Source organism: Schistocerca serialis, chromosome 2 (genome assembly GCF_023864345.2).
Source record: "Schistocerca serialis cubense isolate TAMUIC-IGC-003099 chromosome 2, iqSchSeri2.2, whole genome shotgun sequence".
NCBI classification, from domain to species: domain Eukaryota; kingdom Metazoa; phylum Arthropoda; class Insecta; order Orthoptera; family Acrididae; genus Schistocerca; species Schistocerca serialis.
Genome location: NC_064639.1, coordinates 366,183,201 through 366,198,758, shown reverse-complemented (window position 1 = coordinate 366,198,758; position 15,558 = coordinate 366,183,201).

Genomic DNA, 15,558 nt, shown 5'->3' with positions numbered 1-15,558 from the left:
CCGATGGACCGTTGTTTGCCACCACTGAAGTCCCAAATGACAGTTATACGACCTCGTTCAAACTCAGTGAGGTGCTGATAATTACATCTTTGTTGCCTTAGAGGCATTCTTGACTAAAGTCAACTCACAAAGTCCAATCTGAAAGGTAACTAACGCCCACGACCGTTATAGCGTGTATTTAATTATTATTTGCATCCTCACAGTCGCGCTGCTAGCACCACTCTTACGTGACTGGCTCGAAATTTGAATAGACATTACCTTTCAGATGTAGAAACACGGCTGCCAACTTTCGTTTATCTGGCACAACTCTAGGTATTGCGATTTTTTTTCCGTCGTATAGTTCTTCGCAGTAGGACCACATATCCTTCTCTCCGCCCAGTCAATACAGATGAGCATTCAGGAATTCTTGATATATTTCCTTCTGTTTCGTACGTGACAGAATTCGGTCTCAAATCTGCTAAAAAAATAGATTTAAAAAACTTCTGTTGCACGAGCTGCCAAATTACACACGGCACCACTGAGTTCCGTTGCCTTAATTAATACGCGGTCGTTTTCAACGAGCTCTTTAGGAACCGGACTCCTAAGCTCGTTCATAAAAGTTAGAAGATGGGCCTTTTCCCTATGGATGAAATTACTCTATTTCTGCACTTACGGCTGTTGACATGCCCCTCCTACCTTGAAAGAGGTAACCTATCTTTTGATATCTGCTAGACCTTCAACTCGATCATTCATTTTGTTCGTTTCAGATCTGAAAACTCTCTACCCCTTTGTTTTTTAACTATGAATTTTTTTGGTTTACACTAGTGTCCAAGCTTTGAGTCTTAACCTGAACCTTTGCACTAATTGCAGTTGAAGTTTCGAACAATTTGTTGTTAATCGCTATCTCTAAATCTTGTAATTATGTTTCTGTCCCCTATCGTTTTGGTCCTGCACAGTGTGTCCTTTCAAACCGTCTACAGATCGATTCAGTTCAGTTTGGAACCTTCACTTATTCTGTATTCCCTATCACTGAGTATTTTAATTTAGCTGTTGATTACGCATCAAGACTACTACAAATATTTTCTTGTCTTTGAATAACTATTACAATTTTACTATTCATTATTTCAATCTACTCTCCACGAAATCCATGCCGTTGCGCACAGTCTAATGTCTCCGTTAATTCTATAGTCATTGTACCGTTGAAATGCTGTAGCCTCCTTTTTAAATGTTTGCTTATTGATTTACTTAAAGAATCTACTGGTTTTATGGTCACTGAATCTATCTTATTACTCAGTTCGCTGTGCTTACTGTCCATCTCATCGGTCAAAGTCTCTATCTGGTTAATTTTAGTGCTATTCAATTCATTTTGTTTAGCGTACAAGAAACCTACATCGTTTTTAAGTCATTCCGCATTGACGGATTGTAAGAACTTTTCGTTGTGCGTCAATTAATCCGAAGAATCTATTTTATTGCTCATTTGTCTACCAAAATTTTAAGCATTTGCATGATCGTATCCACGACGCATGTCTGATTCTGTTTTCGTTTCAGCCTCGTCTGTATACCCCTTATGTGCCGCAACTGTCTCTTCCATAATTTCCTGATAGGATTCTATGATCTTTTGTTTTACCATTATCTAACTTGGGTCTCGCAGGTATGTTGGATTATTTTTTTCGCAGTTGCTAGCTGGCTTAGTATTACATATTCCTGCGCTCAACTAATGAGTTTATAGTGGGCACTCCGCCTCTATTGTCGGGTTCAACGTTCCTTCAACTTACCGTTCGACATATGAGACTCGCTACTTACAACTGTATTTCAATTAATTTTAAATATACATAGTCTCAGGACACCAATATGTTTTACATATGACGTTCTATCGACAAACTGAGGCAACTTATGACGTAACCAGACTCTTCTATACTCATGATTTGAATGACACGTTTACCTGATGTTCCCTGTTTAATAGGAAAATGTATCGAGTCTGAAGAACAATGCTGGCCGGAAGAATGCATATAGTTATGACCTGATCGCGTTCGAACGGATATTTATCGAGTACAACAAGGACCGAAAAAGAAATTTTGTAATACATTAAATAAATTACTGGAGCTAACAATAATTCTGAATAGGTGAGTCTAATGGTATGAAATTTAGGTTGCATATAATTAATTACGTCAGCTCAAAAACGAGCAAAAGGTAAAATTGGTTAATGACTGAACTGACAATGAAACTGCATAATACTTATAAGTGTAAAGTTAGGCAGTAGAGGGACAAAACTGTCCACGTGCAAGTTTGAGTGTAAAGTCACTTGTACCGTCAACAGTATGACATTCATTGGTAATGTTTTGAGATTATTTGCAATTAATGAAAACCAGTAATACTAACTATTAACGTCACGCTAAATATATTGAATTACGTTACTCACTGTAACGGGACTTGTTGTCATGTTCGGGGAAACAAATACTCAAGTCTTGGGTTGTCATAAATGTCGGTACTAAAATTGGCCTGGAAAAACCAACCTATACTGAGCACAAAACTTCTATAAATATATTAGAAAGGAAGAAAGGGTAACGTAAGTTACTTACATGTATAAGTTTTACTCATATTATTTTATGGACAATCTATCAAAAATTTGCTTGTATTGGAAGACAAAAATTCTGAGAGTGTATGTTTGAAACACAGCATTCTAGGATAGTGAGTCATGAACTGTGAGAAAACTGGAACTGAAGAAGCTCGAAGTGTACGATAAGTGGGTCCTATAAAACATATTAAAAATTATTTGGGCTGATAACGTAAGGAATGAAGAGGCTCTACACAGAATCAGGAGAGAAGGAACATGTGATAAACAACAAGAAGTGTTGGGGCAATAGGACATGTTTGAGACATCGGGGAATAAATTACGCGACACTGGAGGGCCACTTGGCAGGTAAAATCTGTAGGCGAAAACAGTCTGTAATATATCCAACAAACAACGGGCGACTAGCTGTGTAACGAAAGTTTGAAGCACAGTATTGTATGGTAGTGAAACATGGACTGTGAGAAAACCGGAGCAGAAGAGAAAAGAAGCATTTGAGATACGGTGCTACACCGAATGTTGAAAATTAGGTGGACTGATAAGGTATGGAATAAGGTGGTTCTGCGCAGAATCGGAGGAGAAAGGGAATATGTGGTAAACACTGGCAACATGAAGGGACAGGATGATAGAACATCTGGTAAGGCATCAGGGAATGACTTCATGTCACTAGAGGGAGCTGTAGAGGTCTAAAACTGTAAAGGAGGACAGAGATTGGAATACATCCAACAAAGAGTTTCAAACTGCCTCATTTTACCTTCCTCAGCATATTTAAAAGTTTTCCCAAAAAATTTAGAATGTGAAAATATTGTGCCCTTTTTCACAAGCAATTCATTTCACATTCCACAAACTACCCTAACTGTAAATCGGTCACACCATCGCTGTAAGTCGCTCATACCCATCCACTCCTACTTATCTATCCTCACTCACTCATTTTGCCCAACTCATTGTCTAATTGTGCCTGACTGTCCCTGCCTCCTGTCTCACTGCCACAGTCTCCTTCGTTCTATCCTACTACTAGTGTTTTCTCTCACTGTCACTGTCTAACTGCTCTCTCTCTTACTATCTCATTCATTCCTTCAAACTGCTGCTGTCTCTTCTCTCTATCTCTCATGGACCCTGTCATTATCACTGACTCTCAGCCACCCTTGGCTCTGTCTCTTTCACCCATTTCCTAGCACTATTCTATTACTGTCAACTACTTTCCATTGCCACATTTTCCCTCTCGATTTCTCATTCGCTCCTATACCACAATCACTGTCTACCATAGTCTAGTATTTATTACTTTTCCGTCTGTTTGCACTGTTAGTGTCTCCTTCTCTCTCAGCTTTAAAAAAAAGCGAGTATGTTTGCATGCCAAAATTTTCGGGAAAATTTTTGAGGGTTCTGAGGAAGAAATGAGGCAGTTGGTACCCCACTTTTCCGATTCTTTTAAATAGGAGCAGAGTCGACTTCCTTATGCACTATTACAACTATTGATTACGGAGACACTTTACAGCACATATCTTCGTTCTAAGTCACTTAATTAACTACGTTTGCGCCTCATACCAGATTTTATGTGCGCATTTTACGAGTACGAGTAGGTTAACTTTGAAACTCAGTATCTCGGATACGGATAAAGATATGAAGAAATTTTTCAAGGTTATTCATGATCGGAGCTTAGGAACATGTTATAAAAATGATAGCCATATGCTTTGCATAGCCGTCTTGCAATCCACGGCTCGGCTTTCACACCCAAAAACCACGTTTTGGGGTGTTTCTAGATAACGGATAAAGATTTCTGAAAGCAGGAAGACGGCGCTTTCGGTCAAATATCTAGAGCATAAACTGTTAAAATTTGAGTTACCTTCTGTGGTTAGTTATTTACATATGTGCTGCTGACGGCGAACAAATGGTGGAAAGCGCTTTTTTCAGGTTTTCTCAGCGGCCGCCCATGAAATAAATGGTTTGTCCATAAGCCCCTTAATGAGAATCGTAGACTACTTCCATTGCAAAAAGAGCCAACCGATTTGCTCCATTTGTCTTAGCTGGAGGAGTGTGAAGCATTCAATCTTTGATCCCGTATTGTTGGATAGTTAGTCAGATGATTCTCCTGTTGCTTGTAGGAATGGTCCCTAGCGCAAGAGCTGTCCAAAACACTTGACCCTACCTTTCTATCACCGATAGAATCCGAGGTATAAGCCCAGGAAAAATCCCATTTTTCTGCGCGGCATTTTGGAACGTATATTGTCGCACGCATAGAGGTTTGTGTCATAGTGACCAAAATCTTTACAATTATTAGCGTACGTTAGAAAGTTTTCCACCTTGTCCACTATAGCTCAACGAAAACAGTTCTTCGGTATATTTACTCGTTCTGGGTACATTTGTGATGGGCTCTCATAATTATTAAATACTTCAGAGTTGTTTTCCTGACAGTTTTATTTTCTTTGAAGTCAGATGGAACTGTATCCAGCAACTCATCAATTTTTATGCTGTGACTCTCACATTTCTTTCTGCAATGGAGACATGGTTATAACACTTACAGGAAAAAGCGAAAGGTTCCAACAGTCTTGTGAGATCTATCAAATTTTCTGCTCGTGGTGGTAATGGTACCGAAATTTCCCTACAAAGGGCCATTTTATTGGGCAAAAATATCTCGTTTGAATTACCATTGGTAGGGTGGTGCTACATTCATCTACTCAGGTGTGACAAAGTGGCCAAAAAATGTACGTAGAATGGGTGCCACGCCAGAACCCCGGCCGTTAATCCGATTAGTGAATTGGAACCGTGCCTGCTCGCCGCTCTGCACTCAGAGCCAAATTTTCACGGTTCTCAGCTGCGCTGCTCCACTAGTAAACACCATATTTTGCTTTGGAAATGGTTTATTTTATGCACCGGGAAAAGTAATGGGAAAGAAATGTGCAAAATGATATACAAAATGTTTGCGAAAGAAGGCAGCATCCCAGAACTGGAACACTTATAATTGTTCCGCTACGTACAAGGAAGGAGAGAGACAAGAGCTACGAAGTGTAGACTTCCTGGTTTCATCTCGATAATGTACGAAATGTTAACGAAATTTTTAGGTAACGCACAGAAGAAAGTTCTATTTTATTTGGAAAAAGCATATTTCTGCTATTAGCTGTTAAAATTTGTTTCTTCTCTATCGCTTTTCACTGTGTGGCGTTATCACCAAATGTGCGCGATTGTAATTGTGTCAAGGCACAGCGTGTTTACATTGAGGTGACCAGAGTCAGGGGATACGTTCTAATGTCGTGTCGGACCTCCTTTTGCCCGGGGCAATGCAGCAGCTCGATAAGGAATGGAGTCAACAAATCGTTGTAGGTCCTCTGCAGAAACACTGAGAAATTCTGCTTATGTAGTCTTCCAAAATTGCGAAAGTGTTGCCGATGCAGGATTTTCTGCACGAACAGTCCTCTCAATTATGTCCCATAGATGTTCGATGGGACTCACATCAGGCGATCTGTGTGGCCAAAGCCTTCGCTCGAATTGTTCTACATGTTTTTCAAATCAATCGCGAACGACTGTGGCCCGGTGATACGGTGCGTTGTTTGGGAACATGAAGTCCATGAACGGCTTCAAATAGTCTCCAAGCAGCCGAAAGTAACCATTTCCAATCAATGATCGGTTCAGCTGGACCGAAGGACCCAGTCTATTCCATGTAAACATAACTCACCTGCCCACACGATTATGGAGCCACCACCAGCTTGCACAGTGCCCTGTTCACAACTTGGATCCATTTCTCTGAAGGCTGTGTTCCACACTCGAAGACTACCATCAGCTCTTACCATTTGAAATCAAGACTCATCTGGGCAGGTCACGGTTTTTCAGTCGTCTACGGTCCAACAGATATGGTCACGAGCTAATGGATATGTTCGGAGTACGTGCCACACTGATTTCCGCGGTGGTTCAGACAGTGTTGCTTGTATGTTAGTCCTAATAATTTGTAAGGTGTCAGGCAAATCCAACACCTTCCATGAAAACCCTGACATGATAAGCAAATCCAGTAATATGTCACATAGCTCCGAATAAATCGCGACATTAAATTAACCAAAGTAATACGAGTAACGAGTGAGCAAATGGAATACCACAGACTAACACAAGAATGCCTAAATGCATGTCATACCTTCCCACCGTGAAACAGACGCAGTTCCGAGGGGAGAAACGAGAACAGAAGCCGAGAGCAGAACCGTGTTAAGCTGGAAGGCCCTGCGATAAGGGACCGACACCCACGCCGCCAGCTAACCGCTAGGACCACCCCCAGCCCATGTTAAAAGCTAGAGCCCTCCAGAGGAACAGAATAAATCTTACAATAACACTAAAAGGGCCACCCCAGCCGCAAGTTTTAGCGTGAAACTTTTTCGCGTCTCTGTTACGTCAGGACCACCCCCCAGCCCATGTTAAAAGATAGAGCCCTCCAGAAGAACAGTATAGATCTTATGATAACACTAAACGGACCACACCAGCTGCAAGTTTTAGCGTGAGACTTTTTCGCGTCTCTGTTACGTTGCAAACTTTAAAAACATTGCCCCACCACGAAAAGTATAACGTTTCCCATTGGATAGACAGAATTTTTGTAGGTGGAGCTTAAGGTTAACATTGAGACCGTGATTGGTCAGATGAAAACACAGCCAGATAGTTTTTTTTGAACCAACTTCGGTAAATTGTAGTAAGGAGAAGTTAGGAGAGAGTTGCTTCCGAGACGGCGAGGTGAGCGGAGCTGTGCTGTCCGCCGCCCCCTGACGAACACCAACAAGGTAATGAACGCACGCGATGCCGCATAACAGCGCATAAAGCTTCACTCAGAACTGCAGAAGTCTCATCTGTTACACCCCGTTTTTGCGTAATACTAGTGTCGATCGTCAATTAAAGCTCATGGTGTTCACATTTGCCACTTGAAGTAAAAATCTGAAACGCGATGATTTTTCTGTTATATAGTTATTGAGAAGCCACATCAGCCACAGTAATTTACGACAAGTTAGATAAGTAATTAAAGATAATTGAGGGTCACTGTAGACCATTTTGATAGTTTTCTCTCTTGTGAAACTTAATTTAAACCTAGATTATAGATGTGATATGGCACAGGTCATCCTTCGATCCATTGTAGAACTTGGAAACCCACTCAGGGAATATTCGTTCACATTTTTGTTGAACGCAGTTGGTTTTTATCATCCTGTATTAAAACATTTCCTTTTATCAATAGTGCAATTTATAAACAATGTTTTGTGAGTAGAATAAAATTTCCAATGGTAAACTTAACCGATTTTTCGACATTATCTTACCAGCTAACTAAAAATAGGAAAGCCTTGAACCCCTTCCACTAAATTTAGTTAGTATTAAGATTCTTTTACAGGGAGTGCAGTGGAGCTGACGCTGAAATCATTAAGTATTTTGTTATATCGTCGCTAGTCTCACTGTACTCTTCTGAACTCCACATGTCATGTGTGGTCTGACGTCTCCTTACCAGCAACAGGTCCCAGGTTCAAACTAGTCAATTCCCTAAAAAACATGCTCAGAGCGTCGTTGCGCGAAAGTGGTAGGGAGACACGATATAGAACAGACAGACACCACGCAGAATGTTAGAAATTCTACGCAAACGCCGCTGCAGTTGGTCGTTAAATGTAGGCTGTCGGCCACTGCGTTGTCCGTGGTGGGAGGTAAAGCCTGAAATTTGGTAATCTTGACATACTCTTGGCACAAGGAATCACAAAAATCGGATTCTCTGATGTCGAATTCTCTAACGATTCCGTAAATGGAATGTCCCATATGTCTAGCACCAACTACATACCGCATTCAAAGCCTTTTAATTCTCGAGGTGTTGCCATAATCCCCTCGGAAACCTTTTCACATGAATTACCCGAGTACAAATGACAGTCCCGCCAATGCATTGCCCTTTTATACCATGTGTAAGCGATACTACCGCCACCTGTATACGTGCGCGTCGCTATTCCATGACTTTTGTCACCTCATTGTATATGGACCTTGTTAAGGCAATTTCTAAATTATACATGTTCCACATTTGTATGCCTCATGTAGGGCGGAAATGTGTGGTTGATCCATTGATGTACAATGTTTTCTCTTTGAAGATGATTGCAACAATCAAAACTGGTAGACAATAAACATAAAACTGCACATGTAATGGCACAAATATGGTTTTTACAAATTATTTAACAGCCGTAGGCAAATCACATACGAAAAACTCTATTTGTGTGTTGGCTGGGCTGACAAACAAGCTAACTCTGGAACGGAGTTATAGCACGGAGCAGTCAGTATGAACTATCACAGATTTTAACAAAATATTTGACTCAAGTTCAACTAAAGCTGTGTCAATACTCCTTGATAAAAAGGGCGCTCATTCGACCTATGTTACCGTGTTGTGGATAAAGCGGCAACTTCCGTTGAACCTGATCGGGGCAGTGGGAAATCAGGCAAAAGAGGAGTTAAGCAAGGACATTCTGTATCACCTACGTAAGTAATCATATCTTAAACTGAGAAGATGAGAAGGAATATATCTTAACGGAACAACTTGAGCCAGCTACTTTTGCTGGATTCGCCGTATTATTTACTTCTAGTGTAAATTAACTTCAATGCCGTATGGAAGAACGTAAAAGAACAAGTCTGAAAGTAAGCCTGAAAGTCAGTTACAGTAAAACTAAAATATTGTATTAACATAAAATCGTAACTAGTTGTAAAAAGCATTATACTCACAGGTCAATTAAAGATTTTTTTATATACAGACAGCTGAAATACGACTGGGCGGATGACAAAAGAAGCAACTAGAAGAGTACAAATGGTATGAATTACTTTTGATATACTATTGCAGATTACATGGTTGATACTATGCCTGTCGCGATCCAATTGGTGTAGATATGGAAGTGACAAGATCATGTTAGTATGGTGCTCATCTGTGATTGCAAGAGAATAGATAGCCAGTAATCGCCGGAATGTAGTCTTTATCTGTTTGCTGTGGTTCACTGTGCGTTCTGTTTTGATAAAAGCTGTTTACTCTGTTTCCCCTTTACTTCTGTGAGACGGTACAGCAGTGTGACGGGTACGTGAAGTGTGATTCCTCAGTGTTTGGGCGACGTTGTTGGCAGCCATTATCGTTGATAAGTATTTTGGTGATGTCGGTTGGCAGACATTGTGGTTAAGCAGTGTATGAGCGATGATGATTTGGCTGTCATTATGCTCCTTTAAGCCATTGTCAATTTAGCTGCATTCCTTGAGTTGAGTTAATGTTGCCTCCTCAAATGAGCTTGTGTCCTTGTTAAACTGTGTATGTTACTGCATTGGTTTTTAATGTGCGAGGGGTTTGTGTTTGAGAACCAAGATTCTTTCTCTTTCGTCACCTGCTAGTGTTAAGTTGGCTTGTCTTCTGCTTACATATCCCTGCAACTGTTTGTCTTTGAAGTCATGCAAAGGACTGTGATGTTTTATTGGGAGGTCAAGTTATGAAGTTTACTATCATTTAATTGCTGTTAAATATTTACTACACTGATAGCGATAAATTGTGTAAGAGATGGTTCGATGTAGGTGAAGGGTGTTAATCTTAGTTACCACCATTTAAATAAATGAAGGTTAGTGCACCAGTTGCGCCAAAGTAATTGATCTATATTCATGATGCATATTTTGTAGAGTTTTGTGCCGAAGATTTGTTTTTGAGGAAATCTGCAACTGTTGTATTGTATTGCACTGGGGACCTAGAAACGACGGAGAGGCTTCGTCCCCGCCGTAGCCCTGAGTGGTACAGAAACCTACAACAGGCTACAGCAGTTCGCTCACCCCACCGCCGCCCCACACCGAACCCAAGGTTAGTGTGCGGTTCGGTCACCCAGTGGACCCCCCCCCCCCCCCCCCCCCCCACCCTCGGCCCCTTCGGGAATGTCTCACACCGGACGAGTAACCCCAATGTTTGCGTGGTAGAGTAATTATGGTGTACGCGTAAGTGGAGACAGTGTTCGCGCAGCAATCGCCGACACAGTGTAACCGAGGCGGAATAAGGGGAACCAGCCCGCATTCGCCGAGGAAGGTGAAAAACCGCTTTAAAAACTATCCACAGACTGGCCGGCACACCGGACCTCGACGCTGATCCAGCAGGCGTATTCGTGCCGAGGACCGGCACGCCTTCCCGTCCGGAAAGCAGTGCGTAAGACCGCACGGCTAACCGGTCGGGCAAAATTGCTAATTATTTTTAAAACCCTTTAAATATTGTTGTAACATTGTTTTGAAACTGATCTTCAGCACTGTTTTATTATCACTTTTGGTGTACGATTTTGCTTTATTAGTGTATATACATTAAGGCGACAAAAGTCATAACGATATGCACATTTACAGATGGCGGTAGTATCGCGTACACGAGGTATAAAAGGGCTGCTCATTGACGGAGCTGTTATTTGTACACAAATGATTCATGCGAAAAGGTTTTCCAACCTGATTATGGCTGCACGACGGAAGTTAAGACTCTGAATGCGAAGTGGTAGTTGAAGCTAGGCACATGGCAATGCTGTTTCGGAAATCGTTTGTGAATTCAACATTCTGAGACCAGCAGTGTCAAGAGTTTCCCGAGACTACCGAATTTCAGGCATTATCTCTCACCACTAACAACACAGTGGCCGATGGCCACCAGCCGCAGTGGCCGAGCGGTTCTAGACGCTTCAGTCTGGAACTGCGCGACCGCTACGGTCGCAGGTTCGAATCCTGCCCCGGGCATGGATGTGTGTGATGTCCTTAAATTAGTTAGGTCTAAGTAGTTCTAAGTGTAGGGGACTGATGACCTCACATGTTAAGTCCCATAATGCTCAGAGCCATTTGAACCATGTGGCCCGATGCCTTCACTTAACAGTCGAAAGCAGGGGCATTTGCGTAGAGTTGTCAGTGATAACAAGAAAAACAACGCTACGTGAAATAGCCGCAGAAATTCCTTGGGACAGTGCGGCGAAATCTGGGATTAATGGGCTATGGCACCAAACGACCTATGCAAGTACCTTCGTTAAAAACACATCACCTGCAGCACCTCTCCTGATGTCGTGACCATATCGGTTTGACCCTAGATTGTAAATCAGTTAACTGATCAGATGACACCCGCTTTAAGTTGATAAGAGCTGATGGTAGGGTTAAAGTGTGGCAGAGACATGTGTGGCAACCAAACCGATCACTGACGGGAAATGGCTGTGTTCGGCTACTTAGAGAACATTTGCAGCCATACATGGACGTCAAGTTGGCAACCAACGCTGGAATTTTTATGAATGACAATGCGCTATGCCACAGACAGACTCTTCGCGATTGGTTTGAAGAGCATTCTGTATAATTCGAGCAAACGATTTGCCCATCCAGATCGGCCGAGATCAATCCCATGGAACAGTTATTGAATATAATCGTGAGGTCAATTTTTTGCACAAAATCCTGAACCGGCAACACTTTCGCTGTTACGGTCGGCTATAGAGGCAGCATGGATCAATATTTCTGCAGGGACTTAAAATGACTTGTTGAGTCCATGCCACGTCGAGCTGCTGCACCACGCTGGCCAAACGGTGGTCCGACGACATATTAGGAGGTACCCCACGACTTTTATCACTGCAGTTTACGGCTGCTTGTTGTTTTTTATAATATTCCTAAAAGATTACAGCCAAATACTTTTGCTGTGAGTTGTAATGTGAAAGATTTTTTTCTTACTGCCAAATGTGATGGAATATACTTGGAGGTTAAACACTGATATGTTCAGATGTGGTGAAAGGGCTGTTCACGGTGAGTTTTTATTAATAAATGAAGAACTGATATTTGTCCAATATAAGTACGAGCGCGCTCCTCTCTCCCATGTACATGCTCCCTACCAGCAATTATGTATTGTATAACATGACAGGTACTTATTATTTTTGCGCCAGTGAAATATCTGTGAAATCTGTGATGCTCTATGAAACTGGTAGTGCCATATTTGGAAATTGTGTATGTTGATTTAACGGCGTAAATAAGTGGGAGTTACTTTATTGTGAGGCCACGTACAAAAACAATCAGCAAGATTCTGTATTAACAAAAATCTACACATAGTCTGTCATTTTGTATACGTACCACGATAGTTTAGCAAACTGTACCTAAGAACACACTATGACTCGGACACACGTTTCTGGCCCGTTGACGGGGTAGTTAATATCTTTACGTAACATCTGAAGTCCTGATGCTGAAACTGTGTCTTCAAAAAAAAATGGCTCTGAGCACTATGGGACTTAACATCTATGGTCATCAGTCCCCTAGAACTTAGAACTAATTAAACCTAACTAACCTAAGGACATCACACAACACCCAGCCATCACGAGGCAGAGAAAATCCCTGACCCCGCCGGGAATCGAACCCGGGAACCCGGGCGTGGGAAGCGAGAACGCTACCGCACGACCACGAGCTGCGGGCAAACTGTGTTTTCGAAATGTACATTGGCAACGTAAAAACGCTAGGGAAAGACAGTAGACACATTTCATTATGTCAGTTTCCAAACCAAATAGAATTTCAAAGAAAGGCATGTCTGACACAGAAAGTTTACAGTCTTTTTGTAGTGACTTACCGTAAGACATAGCCTTCTGTAACCACCCATACTTCGAAACCAGAGGGCTGTTCGGAGAGTAGGGAGAGTTGTAGGTTGGGAATTATTAGGAAAGAGAGAGTGGTAAAAGGACTAGGGAGCAGATTCTAGTGGAAGACGTAATTACGAGTGTAACGAAAATGGTGGACAGAGCAATAAATTTCTGTTCTGGATTCCAAGAGATAAGTGCAGACCAAGAAGCCGTTTTTGTGGTAGACGACATTACAAGACGTGTAGGTGGAACACGGTGTGTGTAGCTAAAGATCGTAATACAGGGTTATTACAAATGATTGAAGCGATTTCACAGCTCTACAATAACTTTATTATTTGAGATATTTTCACAATGCTTTACACACACATACAAAAACTCAAAAAGTTTTTTTAGGCATTCACAAATGTTCGATATGTGCCCCTTTAGTGATTCGGCAGACATCAAGCCGATAATCAAGTTCCTCCCACACTCGGCGCGCAGCATGTCCCCATCAATGAGTTCGAAAGCATCGTTGATGCGAGCTCGCAGTTCTGGAACGTTTCTTGGTAGAGGAGGTTTAAACACTGAATCTTTCACATAACCCCACAGAAAGAAATCGCATGGGGTTAAGTCGGGAGAGCGTGGAGGCCATAACATGAATTGCTGATCATGATCTCCACCACGACCGATCCATCGGTTTTCCAATCTCCTGTTTAAGAAATGCCGAACATCATGATGGAAGTGCGGTGGAGCACCATCCTGTTGAAAGATGAAGTCGGCGCTTTCGATCTCCAGTTGTGGCATGAGCCAATTTCCGCGGGCTACGCGTGAACTTGCCCGCACGCGTTCAACCGTTTCTTCGCTCACTGCAGGCCGACCCGTTGATTTCCCCTTACAGAGGCATCCAGAAGCTTTAAACTGCGCATTACCATCGCCGAATGGAGTTAGCAGTTGGTGGATCTTTGTTGAACTTCGTCCTGTTATGACTGACTGATGTGAGTGCATTTCAAGCACGACATACGCTTTCTCGGCTCCTGTCGCCATTTTGTCTCACTGCGCTCTCGAGCGCTCTGGCGGCAGAAACCTGAAGTGCGGCTTCAGCCGAACAAAACTTTATGAGTTTTTCTACGTGTCTGTAGTGTGTTGTGACCATATGTCAATGAATGGAGCTACAGTGAATTTATGAAATCGCTTCAATCATTTGTAATAGCCCTGTACATAGGGGAGTCTAGAGCTAATGGACCTATGTTCTGTTAAACTGGAACTGGAACGCTGGGTAGCGTTCATAGGAGTTGTGAACACTCTTCTGTGGTTCCAAAATAGCTGTATGTGTTTCATATTAAAAATCATGACATGCGTACTATATCCACTCCATCCAGTAATAACAAGTTTTGGACTCAAGTGTGGCTTAGCTGCGATCTCGTATAAATTCACAGTGGTGGTTGTGTTTGTATCATGTGATCTTTGGAGATTTCGTAACGACCGTATCAGCCCAAGATCTGGTTTTTTGCAAGCTAACTCGAGAGTATATTGGGTGTAGGAATCCACGTCGGTGCTTGCGGAAATCGTATTGATCCCTACAGAGTAGTAGTTTTCGTCTTCAGAGAACTCACAATACGCGAACAAAAAACATATTCCAAAATATTCAACATATTGTTGTCAAAGAAATAGGTCTTAGTTCCGCGATTTGTGCTGAGGCACTTCGTGTATACTGAGGTGGCAAAAGTCACGGGAAAAATCCTTCTGCCCAGCGAAATGCAGTAACTTGGCATAGCATGGACTCGGCAAGTTGTTGGAAGTACCCTGAAGAAATATTCAGTCAGGCTGCCTCTGTTGCCGCCCATAATTGCGGAAGTGTTGCCAGTGCAGGATTTTGTGCACAAACTGACCTCTCGATTATGTTCCATAAATATTCGATGGGATTCTTGTCGGGTGATCTGGGCGGCTAAACCATTCACCTGATTTGTCCAGATTGTTCATCAAACGCGAATAATTGTGGCCGGGTGACACTGCATAGTCGTTTGGGAACATGAAATCTATGAATGGCTGTAACTGGTCTCCAAGTAGCCGAACATAAGCATTTACAATCATTAGTTCAGTTGGGCCAGAGAACCCAGTCTATTCCATGTAAACACAGACCACAGTGTTATGGAGCTACCACCAGTTCACACAGTGCCTTGTTGAAAACTTGGGTCCATGTCTAACATTCTGCGTGGTGTCTGTTTGTTCTAAGTCGTATCTCCCTACCACTTTCGCGCAACGACGCTCTGAGCGTGTTTTTTAGGGAATTGACTAGTTTGAACCTGGGAACTGTTGCTGGTAAGGAGACGCCAGACCACACATGACATGTAGAGTTCAGAAGAGTTCAGTGAGACTAGCGATGATATAACCAAATACTTAATGATTTCAGCGTCAGCTCCACTGCACTCCCTGTAAAAGAATCTTAATACTAACTAAATTTAGTGGAAGGGGTTC